Raw genomic sequence first — 10,246 nt, 5'->3', positions numbered from 1 at the left:
TTTGAGCGGTAACTCTCCCCTGAAAATTGGGACCTAGAAACTGAAGTGACCTAGAAACTGACCACATGCAAGAGGCAGGGTGGCAGACATCAACCTTTCTGCAGAAATCGCACAAAATTAAAAGAAAGCTGAAAAGAAAGACTAAACACAACTTGGATGATTTTTATTTGTTTCTATAAAACACTGAGGGTGAGATCTGCCTTTTCAAATGTTGATATATGCCGGCTCATATTCATTTCAGCACTTGTCTTAATGAGTGCATATTAATGTGTTTCCTGACTTTACAGCATTAAGGTGTTCAGCTTCGAAATAATATTTGAATAACTGTGTTTACTGCGTCCAAGATGTTTTTCGTCGTTTCTGAGAAGTCATGAGCCAGCTGAACACTAGCGCTTCGTCGGCAAATCTTGAGTTTGTTGCGTCGTTTTGTGATATTATGTTGCAGTGTTTTCTTAATCACAATCAACATGAAAGTTAAGATAGTCTAAACTTCAACGGAACACAGTCTGGTCAGGGTGAAGCATTATTACAACACAACAATGAAGGTTGGGTCACTGACCACTACAGGGATAGTACCTAGACTTGGTCAATGACCCAACCTTCATTGTTGTGTTGTAATAATGAAAATAAGGGTTCAAAAGCGACTCGTTCCAAATCCACAATAGGTTGCCCATTTCATGTAATCACAATCCGAACTGTCTTGATTAAAAAAAAAAAAAAAAGAGCCTGAATTAGAACTAGAGGCAAAAAGCTGTGCAATCAGAGCAACAGGTAAAGAGCCTCTAAAGGATGCAGTGTAATAAACGCACAACGCAAATGTACAAATTTTCGGAGATGGGAAAAGCAGCTTACTAAGAAAGGTGATTTAGTAAGCGGCCATTAGAGGCTTCCGCGAAATGTATAACAATAACCAAATAAAGATTTTAGATATTGAAAATAAAAAAGCAATGCCCTCCTCTTTCCAAATAATATTATTAATATACTCACATGCACACAGATCTCGCATGAAATCAAACACGTGTTTATGACCTATCAATTTATAAATGTGCCCGCTGCTCGCCTTCTCCGAGTCATAAAACTAAAAACCAATTAAAATAAATAATAAATATACCTGCTACAATAATGGGATATCGGAAAATTAGTGGCATAAAAGTATCAAAATTGAGTTAAATCAGTTGCAACTACATTATCATTATGTCGAACATAGAACAGTAAATGATAATAATCTGAGGCTCTGGGTGTAAGAATATTAAAGAAAGCAGAATAATGGACATTGTCTCCACACAATAATATTGGTGTCTCCACCAAAGCATTGTTTTAAAATGTATTTTCTGTCTTTGTTACTGAGTACAGTAGTATTAAGGGCTGACTGAAAGATGATTTTCTTTCCAGAGTTGCTGGGCATAAACTATTAAACTATGCTTGGCTTCTTTGTCACTTATGCTATGCTGACTACAGCTTTATGATCACAATTTTTCAAAGTTTGAACTTCCTTGGTTTGATGTCAATACGTCAAAAGTTCGTCGCTGGTCCTAGCAAACAATAAGAATGCCTTTGCGTTATGACTGCCTCGAAAGTGGCTGGAACAGATGTGTTGTTCACTGTGTGCTCTTCACAATCTGCTCTATCAATTGAACGGACAATCCCTGTATTCTCATGCATCATGTTTTTTTTTTTTTGTAGAATATTTTCAAATAGACTCGGGGATAGTAACTAGATTTACTAAGCCTTGATTAAAGTCCATCACAAAGTATTTTGCTTATATGACCATCTGTGTGGTCTCAAAAATACCGCAAGCAGAAAGAGAGACAGGTCTTTGTTGGGAATTATCGCGAGAGCTGGGAGCCTGAAACAAAATTACCACGTGAAAAGCCACGTCCCAATTTGTGGATAAAATGAGCCGACGTCTACGTCTCACTCTGCCTTCTGAGGAGGAGTAAGCACCATGATCAACTTCGTGAAGCTGCTGATGGTGATTGTCGCTGCCGCTTTCATAACAGTCATACATCATGCAAACGGCAATGATGCAGAGTTGGTGAGTGCAGATTTTACGGTTCTAAAATTGTGCAGGTTACGACGAAGCACTTGATATGCTAAATTTTGTTTAGTGTGAGTGAATTTTTGCATCACTTTGTCTTCTTATGTTTTCCCTTGACTTTGCAACTGAAATTGTCCTGCCTTAATACATAGCAGTCATCTATGGTTTTGTGCTTCCAGCCGTTGCAGTTGTGATGAGGGCCAGATGGCGGAGAGAACGCTTGGTTGGATAGTAATGTTGATTTAAAGGAATGAAGCACGCTCTTGCGTTCTAAATGTTATCAGGTCTGATCAAAAATTAAAATAAATATTTTATCCACTAAAAAGAGCATTAATCTGGTTCTCCAGTTGCACGTTCCGGCGATGGCGGTGTCGAATAGACATGTAAGAAATGTTAGAAGGTGGTAGCGTGCTCTGTTCACATTTATCTGCGCGTCTTCATCATTCTGGGTCACTCAAGCGAAAATAGCTTTTCTAGAGGATATGCTTACACGATGACAACTTGTATTGTTTATTGACGCAATAGCCCTGGTACACACAAGGTCAAATTCTCAGTGACAGGTTTTTATGCAGTCTACTCTGCTTTTCTGCCCAGTCACTGCGAAGAATAAAAAAAAAACACGAATTGAGTGCGTATAATACATTAATATGGCTAAGCTTTCATGCTGACTTGGTACTGCCTTTCATTATTTCTACGCTTTCAAAATAAAACACAGTTTGCATTGAGAGTTGAGACAACGGTCCTCAAATACGGTGGAAAAAGCCAACTTTATTAGTGAAGTCCTCTGCCACAAATAAAAAGCCCTTTCATGCCCGTGTATATGTGGTGCTCAGTAACCCTGGTGGTGCGGTTGGGATTCAAATTTACGACCGCAATCAGTCGCAACGACTGAGATGAACAGTAAGGAGAGGGCAATGGACAGGAATGTCACAGATTCTGCCGCGAAGTTGAAGATGAGCCTCATTTTAGTGCACCTTGCGATACTATCGATGCAGTTAGGCAGGTGCCTGTGGTTCCAACATGAAATGGTAAACAAGACGTGTGGATAGTTGTAACGAGGGTCCTGATACAGGTGTGTCCTGAATGGAGTCAGGGTCTTTTAGACCGATGACATTGAAGTATGTACGAGATTAATGTGGAACGTTCATGTTGATGTGACTCTAAGAGGACTTCTTGAGTGGCGCAAATAGTTCGGCAGACCAAAGAATATAGATAATCAAAGACGCACCTGCTTTCACCCAGGTCCATATAGACGAAGACGACTGGTCGCCGTAAAGCTAATCAGAGCTGCATCGCAGGCAGGAAATAGCTGGTTTTCAAGCATCATGTAATATCGCGCGTAGGACTTTGACAGAGCTCATCATCGGTACGCAAGGCAGAGGTCATGGCGGCGAGGCCAGAGATCCACCGTCCGAGATCAGTGGTATTAATATCGCCAAGACTGAGAGTGCCGGCAACAACCATAAGCATATCGATCCATAACGTGGCGAATGTGGCTGATAAATTTTGAGCTGGTGGCTATCTGCTAGAAGTCGCGAGAAGCATACATGTTTCGCATGGCGCGAGAGCGTACTTTGAGGTTTTGTTTATTTTTAAAATCTACAAAATTCAATCTAAGTAGCAGAGCTCTGCACAGCCATGAAGATTCTCTATATTAAAAATGTGGTACACAATAAAAAACAGCCCGCTGGCAAAGCAATCGAATTGCCAAGCACAGACTAAAACTACGCATGTAAAATTGCTAAAAAAAGAGGAATTAATCGCCTAATTCTAAAATTCCTGCGGAAATAAATTGAAAGATAATACAGATGAATGCTGTGAGAACGTTAATTCTGGCACAAGAGAATAATGCTTGGATAGCATGAGACTGTTTAGAAAAATATAGCGATTGAAGAAATACTAATCAGACCCGTTTTCTCATTTCAGACAGAGAGAAAAGCTCCGGATTACCCAGCATGGCTTCCGGTGAGATACAGCGCCTCTATATCGACCACAAATTAGATAAAGTTCGATGGTTTCTTGTTTGCTTTTTTTTTTTTGATGTCGCCTTACGTATGACGGTCCCACGTCACATGTTACTAGGTCTGACGTAAGTATTTCATTTAGTAATATTTCCCGTATGGGATTGAGAAAAAGGAGCTTGTTGCATGCTGAAGAATATATATTTTGTAACCGTCTTGTTTATTGTGCCTGTGTTGTTATTCTGCGTAAGTGCTTAATTTATCGCAGCAGCCTATCCAGGTTATTTTACGGAAAGTTATGATTTATAATTTTTTCACTGATATCCATCGTATCCTCTCATTATCCAGACTTCTGCACCACTGCATACTTATGACGCCTAATCACTGAGAACTGGGAGCTGTTTGTGGGAATTAGTTGCTCATAAAATGGTTTAGAATTTTTGGAGTCACCAGCTAATACATATTTACAATTCTAAATGTTATAGAACCAGAGTACGATCGAGCCAACAATGGAGGCGAGAAACCAATCAGAAACCGTAAGGGGACCCGAAGGAATAGGCCAATGTGCAATTAGAAAAAGCACACACAACATTCATTTAGACTTTTATGTTCATCTGAACATAAACAACTCTTTCCGAGGCCTTAAAGTAATATAATAAAAGTATAATATACTTGTCCCAAGAAAACGAGTTTGTAAGGCGAAAGACTTACTTGGCTTATAAATGACGTGACAGGAAATGTCGAAAGCTAGTGGCAAAAAAGTTCCACCGTGCCCCACAGAGAGAAAGAGGTGGGAGAAGGCGAAGACGAAGAGAAAGGTGGGCACTGTCAAAGAAACAGGAAGAGTACAGAGGACATCGACGTTCAATCAATCAATACGCGTTACCGCGTTACCAGTCACGCGGTAACGCGCGCCAAGGGGAGAAGCAAGAGTCACTCGATAATTTGACCTCAGGGGAAGAGTGGGTAGCGGGCATCGCGGCAGCAAATTGTGCGAGCTTTCGCCTTCATACACGCACGCGGTCGGAAGTGTTTGCGCTGAATTTTCGACATCTCATTTACGGATGTGACTAACTGCGTAGTCGTAAAAAATGCAGCCACTGGCAATAAGCGTTGAAATGTAAGAGCTTAAGCTCTTATGTTTGAATGCTGTGTGCGTCCATCGCCGTTCATATGGTGACGCACTCGTTTCACTAGTTGCTTCACTTCAACGCAACGAAGTGGCGTGCATCTACGACGAAGTGACGTCCCTCTGCGATAACTGGTTCGGCCGCCATGGGCCTCAGAAAATTGTTCTCATTACACTTTTGAAGATCAAAAGTTGGCGCTACGACTCCTTCGCACGCGCTGGGTTTTAACTCGAGTAGTAATTCTGTGCTCTATATTACACCAAATCGTCTGCGCCACTAAGAACCGCCTGCGTCTAACGTTTGAGCCACAATTTTGACAGCAGTGTGTAGCTGTAAGTGGCCCAATCTAGGTCGACAGGCTCGCATATATATAGCGGAATAACAGCATAGGGGGTAATTGCAGGAGTTACTAGAGGTAATACTTTAAGTAGCACAAAACACTACTTCATGCTTCTCTATAGGTATGTTTGAAAAGTTTCCTTGCAAAATAGTTTGTGTTTCATTTAGGATACTAGCTTTCCCAAAGACCATAAAGTTAATTTTACGTACGCGATTCTAGTAGGATACCAGTTCCTTTCTGAATGAGCCATACAGTTTCTTTAAGCGCATAACCGAATTTTAATGTTTCATATGTTTCATCGCTTATTGTCGCCGACTACATTACTTGTCCTAGTTCACAAAGCTTTCAATGAGTCGTTTTCATCCTGAACCATATTAGGGGGTTTTATTTCCTACGCCTTGCAGAAATTCGCCTCAAAAATTCCTCTTTGCACTAATTTTCGCGCCACAAGTCGTCTCAACCTTCGTATGCGAATGAATAGACCTATAATACTCCAAGCAGCTAGATGCATACGGTCGACGTTGACAGTATCTATTTAGGCGAGTTGGTTATTCTAAAACCGACATAATGACGAAAAGAAATGGACACCACATGCGATCATCCGGAATTTGGTTTTAACTGCTGGAAGATCTTACAGTTCCTATGGTATAGCTTTGAGTAGCGCCCCTGAGCGCATGGGAGAGTTAAAGGTTTCTGGAAGTCGCCCGGACCGTTCTATAGGATGTGCAGTAACCATCCTGCAGAGATAGCCGGCGTACTCAGTCTTGGCTTGTACCGAAGAATGTTGTTCAGCTCTTTGTGTGATATGAAAGAACATGACAAACTAAATAATTGCGATGTTTTCTCGACCGAGGCTGATCTAGCGGCGCTGAGGCGACGAAAGCCTAAATTTGAATGCTCGCCAAGCAGTACCAATGGACTCCTGCAGGGCCGCACCGGGATCCTGCGTGATGCGCCAACATTGGCGGCAGTTAGAGGATCGCATTTCTCTAGTATAACCGAAAGCATGCTTAGTGTTGTCGCTGAAGGGAACAGGATTGTTTTTTATTCCCCTAGAAATGTTTCAGTACCTCGACGCATGACAGTCCCACGCCTAAAATCCTATTCCAAGTTTACCCCGAACCCGAGTGAGCAAAACGTTCAATTGCAAAAAAGGGATGCAATAACGAGACAACTTGTCGACATACGCCGAGAAATATACAAAAACAGACACTAATATTAGAACTTCGTAAAAAATTACGAGGGACTTAAGCGATTAAAGTAGTGAAAGGCGAAAGCCTCAGTGCCGCATTCCGCTACGCAGCTGGCACTAATGAGTAAATAATTAACGAATTACCTAGAAATTAATAAAGCTTTACTTATTGGATTAGTTATTAGGTAGGTAATAATGCGGTATTAATATTTACGAATTACTTAATTAGTCACTAAATAGTAATTTATTTATTCATTGATTACTTTGTAATTGGTCTTTGATTGGCATATGGCCATATAAGGCACGCATTCGCGCATACTTTGGTGGTGCTGTGTGATTGGTCGAGACCTCTATGACGTCATCCCGCCTCGGCCAATCAGAGCCGCCTCAAAATCGGGACAAATTTTGTCCACGAGAGCATGAGCCATTAAAGGCTTTCGTCTTAAAATATGTATTGTAGAAGCGTGTCATTTATGTGCGCCGAGCGGTGGTCCGTATAGGAGTGCCTTTGCCGGTGAAAAAATCACGGAAAACGGCTCTCAATCCCCTTCCAGCGTCACCCCGTGGGATCTCCTTGCGACACATGAGCAAACTGCGAGAAGCATCTTTGCTGCGCCCGGATGACTGAGTGGGACGGCAACAAATGCTATGAGAGGAATAGCACCATTGGCGCCCGCTGCTCGACAAAAAGGTGGCCGAGAGGAACCAAAGTATTATCCTTCATTGGAGGCTGCCCATGCGCCAAAGGTGAGCGTGGCTTCTGCAATGCTTTAATCTAGGTGCTCTGCTTTAGAGAAGTCTGGAGTCAAGAAGGTGTGCAGTTCTTGAAGATGGAAAAGCATATGCCGTTTACTACTTGAAAGCATCATTCGTTTTCTAGTAGGTTTGGAATGAGTCGGATTCTTTTTTAAGTACGCCACTGTCAGTATAAATATTGCTTTTGAGGTCATTTCTAGTCTCCCGAAAATGGTTTTCTTTTGCTACTAAATTATTATGATCATCCCGATTAAGTTAGATAAAAAGGCACGAATGGCTCTGGTGATGAAAATCCTTATTAATCTATTTGAACCGAGGAAACAAACAGACGATTCTGTAGAATCTTGGACATATTTTCCAAATGGATGATGTAATGAAGTAGCACGATGCTGCCGCAACGTAAAACAATATTTAGGTACTTAGATGGTCTTTGACATAAACAAATATTGTTTCACTCACTCATTACGCATACAACAAAAATTCACTGAGCGAACTTACTGCGAAAGTACTGACATTAAAAAGGCGTGGATATACAAGACGAAATCTAGAATAGAAAAGAAAGAAAAAATCTTTTCTTTATTGCCATCAGGCCAAAATAAGAAAAAATTGCGAGGCCTATCTGTAGGTCATCGTCTCCGGTGCTATCCCTCTAGGTAGCTTGGAAGGAAACAAGCGGCACTGAGTTATCCTGGAAAATGATTTTATTAACAGAAAAGCTAGCGGAATTTTGATATAACATATGCAAACTGTAACTGTTTAGACGATGTTTCAAGCGCATACGAATTGTTTTATTTAAACGTTATACAGGACAGGATGAAAAAGCATCCCTTGAAGATGAAAAAAATAACGCTAAACGTCGTCGAAGCCATCATTGCCAGGATAAACGCTGCATTATAATAATCAAAAATATAAAATATGATACACTCCCTCTTTTGTTGCGCGCTCTTATCTGCAAGTTTCTTTTTGTATAGCGTTGTTCGGTGCAGTAGGCACGATTCTCTTCTCGCGGCGGTATTGCAAGTCGGACGGAGCCGTTCTCGTTATTGCCCACACACGATTGAGTTAAGCCAAATTACAAATAAACTAGCATAGTATGTGGTGAAAGGAGCCTTGAAGGTGGACCAGTCACATATCTTTGATAAGTTTCTAAATATATTCGTTTTCCGCTCGTCCCATCTTGATTTTTTTTCCTATTCAGCGCACCACGGCCGAACCCAAATCCGTCAGGTTGTTCCAGTTCATACTGATTGCGATGTGCTCACGACTTTTTTTGTTAGCAATCCAGTCTTAAAGTCTAAATAATCTTGGAGCGATTATGGGCATTGTGAAGAAAGCGCAAGTGTTCATGGTTGAATAATAAGCACTCACAAACAATGTTCTGATTATAGTGAGCGTACTTCCTTGTTATAAGGATTGTTATGTAATTCCTATCCTGAGAGGGCCAATGTCTTGGCCGGAAGTATAACAAAATACAGAAGAGTACGCCAAAGTGCAAATCTCTGCCCGACACGGTATATCTTCACTTCATGATTGACAATGGTCTGTACAGGCAGTTGATATCTAATTAAGCCCACTCTCCAAGTCGAAAAAAAAAACAGACAACCGTATCGAAAATACGACAAACTATTCCGTAGTTCTGCCGTAAACATCAGATTTGTCTACAGTTTTATAGCACTTTTCTGTACTTTTTTCTGTAGTAGTTATCTGGTGTCTGCAGCTCTGTAGATGCATTCTGTTTTGTTACAAAAAACTCTGATGCTACTACAGAAAATTATGTTTTCATAACAGGTTTCCTGTCAAAAACCGCACAAAATTGCTGTCGTAACAAAAAGAAATTTACTGTAGTTTTCCCGACAGAGTCTCTAATTAAACTACCCTTAATGGAGCTTTAGCGGACAAAATATTGTCTGCGGTTATAGATGGCTCACAAGCCACAGACACGGTGTTAAAATTATGTGGGGAACAGGGAGCAAATACTGTCGAGGCTTTGACTGTCGCACAAACTGGGGGGTCAAAAACCACCATTATGTTTCTTACCTATTATAGAATTTTGTTGAAGCAACGATTGGACGTTACTAGATTCTTCAGTCGTCACGAGTTTAGAACAGGATGTAATTATGTACAGTAATTATTTATTAATTGCAGCCTGTTGTAGTCTAGTGCGAATATTGTGTCTTCAAAAACAAGTTTTATTTTAACAGGTTTGAGATGCAAAATGAATAAAAAACTTGGATATGGTATCTGTGAGTATCGTATCAACACGACTGTTACCCAGCGAAAAGTCTGAGTTGGAATGCCTGCCAAGACGGTCAACCGTTCTTCAAAGCATTTGCTATTCTCGAATAAATCATTTTACCGGGCCCAGCGGCAAAATGTGTCATAAGTGCCTATTTGTGCCTTCATTTCGCTCATCTGAATGCATTTTCTTAAATTAGTTGCCTCAATACTTTGATTCAAGAACACCGCATTCTACAGCGTATATCCTAAGAGAAGGCCAGAACACAACAAAGTAAAAGTATTAATCAGTCGTTAAGGGAATGATGTAGCAGTACAATGATATTCGTTTTATTGGGACTTGTCTCGCTTCTGAGTTTCAGATGTAGGTTAACGGATGATACTAGTTGCAGGAGCTTAGTAGATTCTAAAAAAAAATTCAGCTTATTAGTTAATTGTCACGAACCTACGAGTTGGCCAGTGCTCTTTATTTTCCTTAGTAGATTTATTTCAAAATAAATTTTAAAAAAATTTGCCACGTCTGGCGTCCGTACCCTGGAGCACCTGGGCTGCAGTCAGCAAACTCTAGAAGGAGTGAACATAAAAGGAAAGGAA

General features: G+C 40.7%; 1 long non-coding RNA gene across 1 annotated transcript; it reads left to right on the top strand.

Annotated features, from left to right (window-relative positions):
* The first annotated feature begins 1,893 nt into the window (after window positions 1-1,893).
* LOC146179362 (uncharacterized) lies at window positions 1,894-9,676 on the top strand. The gene is made up of 4 exons (XR_014700728.1): window positions 1,894-2,035; window positions 3,965-4,003; window positions 7,216-7,408; window positions 9,619-9,676. It is a non-coding gene; the product is annotated as an uncharacterized LOC146179362 (long non-coding RNA).
* Window positions 9,677-10,246: the final 570 nt, after the last annotated feature.

The sequence above is a fragment of the Amblyomma maculatum genome, chromosome 9 (assembly GCF_055883805.1).
Source record: "Amblyomma maculatum isolate TAMU_Amacu chromosome 9, ASM5588380v1, whole genome shotgun sequence".
NCBI lineage: Eukaryota > Metazoa > Arthropoda > Arachnida > Ixodida > Ixodidae > Amblyomma > Amblyomma maculatum.
Note: the sequence above shows the minus strand (reverse complement) of the source record. Positions and strands in the feature narration are given on the sequence as shown.